The following is a 12,980-nucleotide window of genomic DNA, read 5'->3' on the forward strand; positions in this document are numbered from 1 at the left end:
ATCTTGCCATTTGCAACGACGTGGATGGAACTGGAGGGTGTTATGCTGAGTGAAATAAGTCAATCAGAGAAAGACATGTATCATATGACCTCACTGATATGAGGAATTCTTAATCTCAGGAAACAAACTGAGTGTTGCTGGAGTGGTGGGGGGTGGGAGGGATTGGGTGGCTGGGTGATAGACATCGGGGAGGGTATGTGCTATGGTGAGTGCTGTGAATTGTACAAGACTGATGAATCACGGATCTGTACTTCTGAAACCAATAATGCAATATATGTTAAGAAAAAAAAAGAAGAAGATAGCAGGAGGGGAAGAATGAAGGGGAGTAAGTCGGAGGGGGAGACGAACCATTAGAGACGATGGACTCTGAAAAACAAACTGAGGGTTCTAGAGGGGAGCGGGGTGGGGGGGTGGGTTAGCCTGGTGATGGGTATTAAAGAGGGCACGTTCTGTGTGGAGCACTGGGTGTTATGCACAAACAATAAATCATGGAACACTACATCAAAAACTAATGATGGAATGTATGGTGATTAACATAACAGTAAAAAAATTATTAAAAAAAATATTTGAGGTCTGTTGTATGAAGTGAAATATCTTGTTAGAATTAATTTTGGCAGTTTCGTTTTTGTTGTTTTTAATGTGGCTACTAGCAAATTTTTAATGATATATGTGGTTCTCATTGCATTACTAGACACTACAATGAGTAGTACACATGGTGAGGGTCCCAGAAATGTGCTGCGTGCTTTGTTACAACCTTACAGTATCTCCTAGTCTCCTCTGCTTCCGGCCCTTGCATCTTGGACCTGAATCTTTTACTTTTTTAGGCTTTATTTCTCTGAAGGGTTGGCCAAGACTGGAAAAAAAAAAAAATAAGCATCTAGGGAAACATGAATTTAATTTGCTGTCTGACCATTCTATTTTGGCCAAGTAGAAAGTACTATCTAGGCATGAATCTGCCTCCAGTAATTGAAGAGAGCTCCAATTCCTTATTCTTCAGAGAGCCCACTGAGAAAGTGTCACCGAACTTGCTGGGTTATCCTTTATGGCAATGGATATCATTGTCAAGGGCAACACTCTGCTTGGTGCACCTTTAATCAGTGGTTCCCAGCTGTATTCGTTAGACACGTTAGTCTTAATAGATATTCTCGAAAAAAAAAAAAGCATTCTGTAGTCAGTTAAGCTTGCAATGCACTCTATCTACAAGACCACTCCTTGTGTACATTTCATATTAAAGATTCTGAAAGGTCCTGCAATAAAGAGGCCCATCTAACATGTTACAACCCACAATTACTTCAAATTTATTTGACTATAGATCATTTTTTCAAACAATACCTATAAGACACACCCCACTGCCCACATGGAACACTGTTTCAGAAACAGTCTCTTAAATAATGAAATAAATAATAAAAAAACAATGATCCACTCACCTGAGCAGTGTTTTTAGGGAAGGACAGGTGGAAACAGTTTCTCTGCAAATGTTTGCAAGATCGCTCTTTACTGATTGCCTTTGTAGAAAGAAATCATGGATAAGTATGTATCTCTGAAAGGAGTGAGGGTGAAAAAAACAAAGGAATTGCTGTTTTGTAAATACATCAGCTTTTTGAAAAAGAACACCTTGTTTAGATAAGGAAAACATTACAAAAGTTCTGCCTTACATTTATATTTATTTATAGTCTATTTTCCGCAAATAGTGGAGACATCTTATGAGAGTTGCAAATATGATAGGACCATTCTGGCAAAATTGTAAAGTGACAAGAATGCAGTCATAAAGGAGTGGAGATGGCTTTTCTAGCAACTGTAGGCGAAAGGGGAGCCAGCCTGTAGCCTCCCAGGTAGAGAGAAAGCCTTTGCAGGTCCCCGGTCCCCAGTCCCCACTCCAGACTTGGCTTCATTGCTGCCTAAGTCACCGTGTGCACGGCCAGGTCTGGGAGCATCTCCCGGGAGCATGTAGTTACTGCAGACTTCTGTTTAGAGGATTATGCATTACTGGAGAAATTGTTATGCAGAAAAACTTCTTTAAAAAAAAAAGAAAAAAGAGGAAACCTAATGCCTATAAAGAGAGAAACCTAATGCTTTCAAGCAAAATGTTCCTTTAAATGGAAAAATGTATGGGGCGCCTGGATGGCTCAGTCGGTTAAGCGCCTGCCTTCGGCTCAGGTCATGATTTCTGGGTCCTGGGATCAAACCCCACATCATTATTTATTTATAAATAAATAATATTTTTAAAAAATGGAAAATGTTTTTGATCCGGCCTACTGGTTTGCAAAGATTAAAACTGAGGTCAAAGAAGTCGAAGTAAAATGATGTAGCTGATAAAGGGTTAATTTCTAAAATATACAGGGAACTCATAGAAATCAACAGCAAAAACCCCAAATGATCCAATTCAGTATGGGCAAAGGGCCCAAATAGATATTTTTCCGAAGAAGACATATAGTCAACAGGTACATGAAAAGATGCTTACCGTCACTAGTCATAAGGGAAATACAAATCAAAACTTCAATGAGATATCACCTCACATCTGTTAAAGTGGTTATTGTCAAAAAAGATGAGATAAATATTGGTGAGGATGTGGAGGAAAAGGGTTTTTTTTTTTTTGAATATTTTATTTGTCAGAGAAAGAGAGAGGGTGAGCACAAGCAGGGGGAGCAGCAGAGGGAGAGGGAGAAGCAGGCTCCCCACTGAACGGGGAGCCCAACGCGGGACTCGATCCCAGGGCCCGGGATCATGACCTGAGCTGAAGACAGATGCTTAACTGACTGAGCCACCCAGTGCCCCAAAAAGGGTTCTTTTGTACTGTTGGTCAGAATGCAACCTGGTACAGCCACTGTGGAAATTTCTCAAAAAATTAAAAATATTTCATTTTTATCTCCTCATTTTCTGTTTCTTAATGCACAACATGTAATTACTGGAATACTATATGTGTGCCTTATAATTAAGTGACATTTTATTAGAAGGATGTTTTCAGAATGTTTTTTGCAAACAAGTAATGATGGTCAAAAATATTTAGACCTTCCTGCTCTACTTGGTCCACTGATTTTTTTCAATCAGCAATGACGGATATTTATAAGAAGTTTTTAAAAGGGCATATGCCTTATTCTGGGGTGACGTGTGAGTCATAGGTGACAAGCATGTGTGTTGTGTAAAGCTGTGTAAGCTGGTATCTGGGTCCTGCAAGGAATGTGAGTTATAAGCAATGATGGAGTTGGCAAAGTTTAGGTAAACACAGCTGGGACTGCCCCATGGCCTTTGGGTGACCTTGGACATCACTGTAATTTACCTTTGGAGATGCTCACATGCTTCTTTTTAGCATGATAGGACCTTCCATGATGCTTTTCAAGGGGTTCTGTTTGTTTGGTTCCTTTTTTTTTTTCCCCTTCTTTTTTTTTTGGTTAACAGACTTTCATGGAGCCAATAGAATACAGTGGTTAAAGGCATCTCTTTATAGACAGACTGGATTCAAACTGGGGCTGCGTCTCACGGGCCTTATGACCTTGGGTGTGATCAGCCTCCGATTCCTCAGCTTCAGAGTGAGGGTAAAGCCTTTGCCTTCTGTTGGAGCCCTGAATGGGACAGTGCATGCAGCTCAGGACCCATGTCGGTGGCGATCATATGGTACCATCTGTGGTACAGCTAGGTAAAATACAGTAGCAGCCGATTCAGGATTTAAACAAGGACAAAAATTAGGTGACCTAGAAGAGATTTCCTTCTTTTGAATGACTTTAAGAATTAAAATAGCGTGGGGCGCCTGGGTGGCTCAGTTGGTTAAGCAACTGCCTTCAGCTCAGGTCATGATCCTGGAGTCCCTGGATCGAGTCCCGCATCGGGCTCCCTGCTCGGCAGGGAGTCTGCTTCTCCCTCTGACCCTACCCCCTCTCATGTGCTCTCTCTCTCATTTTCTCTCAAATAAATAAATAAAATCTTAAAAAAAAAAAAAGAATTAAAATAGCGTAAGATGCTGATGACTCTAGGGAGGAACTGTCCGTCAAACCTGACCAGTCTCTTAATTAAAGGAAATCCAGACTGTTAACACAAATGGTGTGAACAAGCCATTCATACACATCAAACCAAGGCTCACCAAGGATCTCCTTTTTCTGTTAATAAATATTTCCCAGACTTTCCTCTCTGACTTTTGGTGCAGACACTTAAGCAGCCCTGGGCATGTGTCCTGCTCTCTCCCTTCCAAGGACCAAGAGGGGAATCTTTGGCTTTATGAGCTCGGTGTTTGAATTATAGTATGAAGTGGCCATAAAAATCAACCGACTGTTACTGCCTGAGCTTGGAGCCACTTCAGTTAAATCCTTTCCCCAAGTATATTGTGATGCTGGCGTTAGCCTGGCTGCCAATCCAGGTTCTGTGAAACATACAAAGGGTGACCCTGTGTTTAAAATCAACTCCAAGCAAATTCTTGTTCGCCTTGCCTTCTGAGGCACCCAATTCTTTGCAAACTGTGTTACAGGGAAGGGTACATTGTCTTGGTTGTGCTTTAATTGAGCCAATGCTTACAATGTTCTCTGAGTTTACATTTTACAGGAATCATATTTCATTTTGCCAAATGCTTATGACTGGGTCACTTTTAACCAGCATACCTTCATGGAAAGTTTAATCTATAGTTAACTTTTTTTTTTTAAAGAAAACTCTTTGTTATGAATGTATGTTGTGTCCAACGCTTATCCACCTCACTCTGCGCAATTAAAATCAAGCATGCATGGTTATATTTGTGATACGAGAGGTATTCAAGTCTCAACTGGTATACACACACACACTCACAATTTGACAAGAATAATAAATCTGAAAAGCAGTTTAGTAGTCAGAAAAAAGTGCTGTGCCAATATTTTTATTAGCTGTGAAAGACCAGTGAAAGTGTGTGACCAGAATTGGATCATGCGTTCGGCAGCTTTTATAGAATTGGGTGCTGTCTTCAGCTCTGGTGTCCCTAAGGGAAATGTGGTCAGGAGACCATGTGACGAGTTCACAAAGAATTAGAACCAAAACCTAGATCTTTAGACCTTAGTTGCTTCTGTAACATCGGAAGAAAGAAAGTCATTTAGGAAAAACTCCAGGTCTGAGGATAACAGAAGCCAACCAGCTTCCCATTTCTTACTAAGAAGACATTCCTGTGGCATTGACTATATTCCATATGCTGTACCTTTTATTCCTGTCACTTATTCATTCCATAACTGGAAGCCCGTATCTCCCACTCCCCTTCACAAACTTTGCCCACCCACCCCCCCAGCCCTTCCCCTCTGGCAACTGTTAGTTTGTTCTCTATAGGTCTGTTTCTGCTTTTTGTTTGTTTATTGTTTATTTGTTTATAGTCCACATGTGAGTGAAATCATACGGTATTTGTTTTTCTCGGTCTGACTTAGCATAATACCCTCTAGGTGCATCCGTGTTGTTGCAAATGGCACAATCTCATCCTTTTGTTATGGTTGAGTAATAGTCCAGTGTATCTCAAGTAATATTTTCAATTCTTTAAAATAAGCAGAAGTGTTATTTACTTTTAGTAGGTATGCTTTAGCACTATGAAGTACTTGGATCTTGCTAATTCAGTACAGGATTATGTGACTTTTTATGCTAGTAAAAGCATGAATTCCATCCACATTATATATCATAAAATGATCTTTATAGATTGGCCATAGGAATAATGATCATTGATATCTCCATAGAAAGTTCTACCCCATGTTTATAACCTTTGGCAGGAGGCACAGAGAGCATAGAATTTTAATACAGCTTCAGTACGGGGAAAACTTGAAACCACTGCACTCTCCTGCCCCGACAGATTTCGCTCCCAAACCACTCTCCTCTTCATTATTTCCCCTGAAGCACAGATCCGTGGAGACCCCTGCCGCCCAGACTCCCCCCGCCGGCCCCCCCAGCCCCCGCTGCACACCACCATCCACCAGGGCTTAGACCTGAGCTTCTGTTTACATCAGCTTTTAAACATCTCCAGAGAAGGAAGTTTGATACTGCTCTCGTAGTTGGTTTTTGACAGTTGGGGATTAGGTGTTCCTTCACATCAGGCCTCACTTTCTCCTTCCTTCCTCCTCCAGGCCCTTTCCTCATCAGCTCCTAGTGGAGGCCCCTCACTGTTCCATGCGGCTGCCAGCCCCAGCCGTCCACCGTGTCCCTCCCAGGGGCTGCAGGAACCAACAGAACAGGGCCCCGCAGGGCCCGTCTCAGGAACAGACCAACAGGGAGCAGGCAGGGCTCTTTTATTTATAAATGGATAAATTCAAACAAGATCTGGACTGTGTGTCCACACGATCCGAGGAACACAGATTGCTTGCTTACATGTGGTGTAGAGGGCAACCTCTAAAATTAGCCTGGGGCTGGAATCTGGGCATCGTCTTTGCAGAACCCCCACGTGTGCCCTCACCTCCCTAGGCTCCCGCATCATCTCTGGAAATACTGCTTGAATCTGTCCCCCCCCCCCCCCCGCCCCGCCCCGCCCGCGGGTCTCACTGCCAGCAGGGCATTGTGACAACCTCCCTACTCCTCTGCCAAGCCTCCTTTGACCCACCCACCCTTCTGTCTGTCTCAGACTGTTTTTAATTGTGATAAAATACACATAACACAAAATGTGCCACCTTGAGCACGTTAAGTGTGCAGCTCCGTGACGCGGGGTTTAACCACACTGTTGGGCAGGCATTGCCACCATCCGTCCGCAGAGCTCTTTTCATCTCGTCCCCACCAGACCACAGCTGCTCGTGCTCCCCCGCCCCCAGCTCCTGGCAGCACCATTCCACTTTCCGTCTCTCTTGAGTTTCACCTCTCTGGGCACCTCATGTGAGTGGGATCCTGCAGTATTTGTCCTTTCGGGACTGGCCCGCGTCACTTTGCACGATGTCCTCAGGGCTCGTCCGTGTCGTAGCGTGTGTCGGAATTCTCTTCCTTTTTAGGGCTAATGATGTTCCACTGTACATCTTCACCACGTTTGGGTCATTCGTGTGTCCACCAGTTGATAACCTGGGTTGCTTCCGTGTTTTGGTTGTTGTGAACAGCACTGCTTTGAACGTGGGTGTCCGCTGTCCTCTTTTAAGCCCAAATACGATCAAGGCGCTCCTCGGCTGGAAATCTCCCTACAGCTCCCTGCACCTGTGGCACGAATTCCAGGATCTTCTCTGTTCTCTCCTGCCAGCCCTCCCTAGGTCTTCTTGCTCACTGACCTTGGCCAGGCCTTGCATTTTTGTAGCCCTCCGCCTGGGTCCGTGCTCTGCCCTCCATCTAGAATGTGATTGCAGTTATCTCTACTTGGTGAAGTCTTACTTCTTCTTAGCACAAAACAAGACCTAAGGAGCTCAAGTGCGCTGGCCTCGGGCAGGGCCTTCGGCAGTGCCTGCTCCCCATTCCTTCCTCCACTGTTGCACCTTCAAGCGCGTCCGTGTGTCTGTGTCACTCTGGGATCTGAGCTCCTGGCGGGTGGGCAGGGCACCCTCATTTTGGCAGTCCTAGTCTGAAGTGTATGCTCTTCCCTGATTAAGGGACGAACCTACTGGAACTAACTCACTTTAGCAGTGTGACAGATGGGACAGATCCTGACCCCCAGGAGAGCCCCTCTTAAGTGGTTTTTTTTTTTTTTTTTTTTTTGCAGACACCACTTGCTGCCAGGGTCATAGGTCTTTGCATGTGTGTGCCTGGTCACCAGAGAAATGACCTGTGTGGCAAGTGTGACTCTCGGAGCCTTCTAAGCAAAGATCAGGTTTTAGCCCTTTTTTGGTCAAGTGACGGTCGTGAACCTCTGAAGTCTGCTTGTCCAGCGTTAACAGGAACTTTTCAAGAGCTGCTCTTTGGTGCTGTGGCCTCACCGGCTCTCCAGTGTATGTTATCCCTCTGTCCCCTGGCTCACTTAGCTCTGGTCACACTGGCCACGGCTTCGTTTGTCAAACCCAAGTGCTTACTCCCACAGAGCCCAGCACTGACCGGCAGCGTGATTGACACGGAGTGCACTGGGTTGAAGTGAAAGAACCTGGATCCTAGCTCTGGGGCACCTTCTTTAGCTGCGTGAGTTTAGTCAAGTACCTTATTCTCCCTGGGACTTAGCTTCCTCTTCTGTAAAATACGATGACAGCCCCCCTCTTATGGGGTGTCTTGGAGGACTCATGTGCAGGGGCACTGAGGCAGTGCCTGCGCAGTTAGGACAAGGCATAGTCAGTTCCAAGCCTGGCAAAGGAGCCTTACACAAAATTCCTTCCTCGTGCACGATTTAGTTGTTAATTAAATATGTAAGGAGAGATGATTTCTTAGGAAGCGATCCGTCCTCAGCCCTGACTGCGCATCTCGGTCTTTGATGTCCTTGCCCGAGCCCTCCACTTCTGAACCCTTGCTATTCTTCAAAAATCAGACTGACTTTTCAGGGCCCCTGGGTGGCTCAGTCCATTAAGTGGTCTGTCTGCGGCTCAGGCCATGATCCCAGGGTCCTGGGATCGAGTCCCGCATCGGGCTCTCTATGCAGTGGGGAGCCTTCTCCCTCTGCTCGTGCTCACTTGCTCTCTTTCTCTCTCTCTCTCTCTCTCTCTCTCACAAAAATAAAATAAAATGTTTTTTATTTAAATAAATAAATAAAAATCTTTTAAAAAATCAGACTTTTCTTTCAATAGTTTCAGTAATCAATCCGTCAATTCTTACTAACAATTGTAATTATCAGTGGTTGTAGTCATATTAGTAGTAATAATAACAATGAGAGTAATCCTGCCCCATGGCCGTGTTGTCATAAAAGCCAGTTACGGGCTGCTCTCCCCAGAAGCCTCAGGGAGCTTGTCACAAGCTCAGGTGTGTGGATCGCGCATGGATGAGGAGAGGTGCGTGCAGGCAGAGAAGGGCTCCTGCCTCCCCCTGCATTTGCAGCTGTGCTGTGCTGGCCCAGCTTTCCGCAAGGAAAGTTGAAGTCAGTGGCCAAGGAGCAAACGCTGGGCAGGGCTGTGGGTGAGGAGAGGCTCCCGGCGGGGTTGGGGTGGGGCCAGCTGCCACATTGTAAAGGTGGCTGTTCTGGAAAAACAACAGGTGAGAGCTTGCACAGCTCTTGAGTCTCCTTGACTTTTTGTTCCCGCTTCAGCCAAGCAGGTCAGCTCCCCAGTGGTCCCGAAGACAGTGAAGTTGTGAGGAGAGGAAACGAGCCGAGAAAACTCCGCTTCCCCGCGTTGGAAGGTGCCCCTCCCGCCATGTCTGAAAATGGTGCCCTTCAAACATTTTGGGGATATGCTTTTGATGAGAAAGCTGTTATTGTAGCTTTCTAATTCTTAGAAGATATTCGCCTTTCTTAGGTCAGGGAGAAAATGCAACCCGTTGCACATTCTTCAGGGCAGACTATTTTAATTATTACCAGTTTAATGTGTGTTTTGCTTATTTAAGGAAAATCCCTGCGGTTCCCCGACCTGCTTCAATGTCATAACTTCGTGTTTGAGTAAATAAGACTTCACAGCCTGACTCCTGCAGGATCTAATCCTTGGGGCCAGGGAACCTCCTTGACCACTGGGTAGAAAGGACATGCGTCTAGAAATGAGGCCAGCCACAGAGCCGAAGTCACCATTGGCAAGAACCACGTGTGTTCTCAGCTCCAAAGGGTGGGGCCTGGTCTGCAAATGTGTGTATTCCATGGCATTCCGCTTGCCTGTGGCAACTTTTCAAGACCTGCAAGTTGGGTGTCTTTTGGCCTTCCCTGAAATGTTCCAGTTTTGATAGTCATTGGAGCTGCCTCCCTCCCGTGCATGCTTTCTGTTCCCAGGAGGTTCCCAGAGCGATTCCGGGACAACACGTTTCACTAGAGAGCTCCATTTACACTGCTTTGCATTTAGAAACAACGCTGTCCACCTGGGTCGAAGGCACAAAAGGCTGCAGCTGCCTGTTGGGAGGCCTGGAGCCAGGAGCGCTGAGAAGCCATCCTGAGCCTGTCCCCGTCCCCAGTAGACCTGGGAGAAATGTGGATTATGTCATTAGTTACTGGTTTCCCGGCGCCGAAAAACAAAGTTTACAATTAAAATACGAAGGTTGACGGACCCTAGAACTCCTACCTCCCTCGTTGGGGGCAGGCCTGCCCTCTCCTCTCCCCAACCCAGCCTCCCGTGTCCCAGGTAACCTCAGAGGGGTGGCGCATTTCCTAGGAGGACATATGATTCCTGGCCGTTCCTTCGAGGTGATTCACATGAGCTCAGTCTTTTTCTTTCTTTCTTTTCTTTTTTGAGCTCTTAACTGATCCACTTTACAGTGAGCCAGTTTTGTTTGTTTGGAGCAGACAAACCCAGTGATGATTTCTGCCATCTCTGAGGAAGAGTTTTCCTTCTCCCCAACTTGCAAAAAGACAGGTGCCCTCCCTGCCTCTCAGTGGAATGTTCTCCATTGGTATTCAGAGTCACTGAGTATGGTACATGGCAGAAACTTCTGTTAAGTCTGGAGGAGGAAAACACTGTCTCGTGGCTGCCTGTTCTTCTTCACTCTCTGTCTTGGATTCCCTACCCTCGCCCTTTCTGGAAGGTCTAATCTGTCCTGCTTCCAGCTGGCATTTCCACTCCACTCCCTTGGGCCACCTAACCTGTGTCCCTCAGATCCCCCAGGGCCAGATGCTTCTTAAGAATGCATCAGTGCCCCAGCCTGTAGCTCGAACCTAGGCATTCAGGTCTGATACTCCGTGTCTGCGTCTGGGTTCACATTCCTCATGAAGCTGTGAATCCTTGCGGTTCCTCGTGGCATGCGTTACTGCTTTTATGTTCATGGCAGGATCCCCCTGCCCCCATCCTGGGCCTTCCCCTCCTTCTTGTTCTAAATGCTCTTCTCCACGCTCACATTTGAAGGCTGCCTCTGACCCACAGATGGAGAGCCGTCCCCACCAGCCCAGGCCTCCCGTCCGCACCGTTGTTATAGAGCCCTTGGAGGATATACTGGCAGGCCCTGTAACCACTTGGAGTCCAGCTTGTGCAGATGCACCTCCTCCCTCCTGCAATCCAGTGGGGAAGTTCACCCCTGTTCATTTATGCACCTGAGTCACGCACTGGAGCCACCCTGGAGGTCCCCAGCTCCCCCATGATAACGGTCTTGGGTCAGCCCTCACCATCCTCCATAAGAATGGCTAAAATTGCATGCTCCTCATCTCCCCTGCTCTGTCTTAGAGCTTCTCTACAATGCTGCCAGAACCATCTCTAGAACAGGAGTTCGCAACATTGCACATCGGGATCGCCTGGGGGGCCGTGAGAAATCGTAAAGCTAGCCCCAACCCCTGAGATTCTGCAGTAATTGGTCTGGAATGGGGCCCTACGGGTATCTTCTGAAAGCTCTCCAGGTGGGGATGTGCGGTTAGGAATGTTCTGAAATGCCACTCTGATCATGTTACTAACTTTGTAACTCTTTGTGGTAGCTCCTTTTATCTGAAGTTCAAAATAGAACATATCTGGAATCGGGCACATTGAATGAATGAGTTAATGCACACTGACACTTGTGCATTAACTCATCCAGCCCACAGGCATTATTTAGGAACTGTTTAGTGTAGTAGATAACATGTGATATGGGTAATAGTATACATGATTATTTTCCTCATAAATGCATGACAAATGGGTCCGTCCTTGAACTGATCCACGCCTGGTCATCCTCTGCTTCCCTGAACAATCCCAACACGCACGCACGCACACACACACACGCACGCACACACACACACACGCACACACACGCACACACGCACACGAGGATCCATGTTATCTACATTGAACTTTTTCTTGAACTCCTTTAAGTTTGAATGATTTACTTTTTTTAAAAGATTTTATTCATTTAAGAGAGAAAGCGTACACAAGCGTAGGGAGGAGGAGGCAGAGGGGTTGGGGGGGAGGGAGAGGGAGAGAATCTCAAGCAGACTCCTTGCTGAGTGCGAGCCCAACATGGGGCTCCATCTCACAACCTTGAGATCATGACCTGAGTCGAAACCAGGAGTCAGATGCTTAACTGACAGAGCCACCCAGGCGTCCCACTGAATGATTTACTTTTTTGTTCACCTGTGTTTTCTCTTCCTAACTGTATTTCCACCCACTTGAGCTTTAGGCATTCACATGCTTAGCATGGAGCTCAACATACCTGAAGGAAGGAAGGGCAACTTCTGTGAGCCTCAGTATCCCCATTTGTATCATAAAGCATTGGGTTGGCTGATCCACTGGGTGACTCCAGCTCTGAGCTTGAGTTTGCTTTTAATAATCAAGTGATTCGGGGCGCCTGGGTGGCTCAGTTGGTTGAGCGACTGCATTCAGCTCAGGTCATGATCCTGGAGTCCCTGGATCGAGTCCTGCATCAGGCTCCCTGCTCAGCAGGGAGTCTGCTTCTCCCTCTGACCGTCCCCCCTCTTGTGCTCTCTCTCTCTCTCTCTGTCTCTCTCTCTCTCTCTCTCATTCTCTCTCTTTCAAATAAATAAATAAATCTAAAAAAGTAAGTGATTCTTATTTATCGATTAAAAAGAGAATACAAAAGGTGAGTTATATCCTTGGCTTAGAGCAAATGATTCACAGAATATGGAAAACCAGATAGATGAAGGCAGGTTGAATACGGCCATCCTGTAATTCTATAGCAATGTCGGTAGTTTAAGAGGTTTTATGGAAAACTCATGAGAATTTTCAATATTTAAGTAAAATGATAGTCATCCTGAGTTTATGTGTAGGTAATACCTGGGAAATTTAGGATCTTGTCTGATGTGTCATAGTCAAGCATACTTATATAATTTCTACAAATAATCTTTTTCACCTAAAGATTTTATTTCCACTGATTTTCAAACTGACGATAGCTAGTCAGGATCTGCCTCTCAGAAATATACTTTGTGCCCCTCTAAACAAACTCATTTGAACATGACATGAAACATGATGGAATTTTACCTCATTTGTCTCTTGCAGTTCTCGTTTCACATTTCACTGGAATTCAGTGTAGTTGCTTTGCCTTTGACAACAAACTGATAAATAATATAGCTAACTTTTAGGTTAACGTGGAAAAATTTAATTTCAGGTTCACTTGTAGGTCAA

The 12,980-nt window shown here is 45.6% G+C and overlaps 1 protein-coding gene across 1 annotated transcript in view; it reads left to right on the forward strand.

Annotated features, from left to right (window-relative positions):
* Window positions 1-12,980, forward strand: part of EGFR (epidermal growth factor receptor) — a 196,196-nt gene that overhangs the window by 25,530 nt on the left and 157,686 nt on the right. The window lies entirely within an intron of this gene.

This window comes from Eumetopias jubatus, unplaced genomic scaffold, assembly GCF_037043125.1.
Source record: "Eumetopias jubatus isolate StellerSeaLion01/CBP00866 unplaced genomic scaffold, mEumJub1_p1.0 scaffold_14, whole genome shotgun sequence".
Classification (NCBI taxonomy): Eukaryota; Metazoa; Chordata; class Mammalia; order Carnivora; family Otariidae; genus Eumetopias; species Eumetopias jubatus.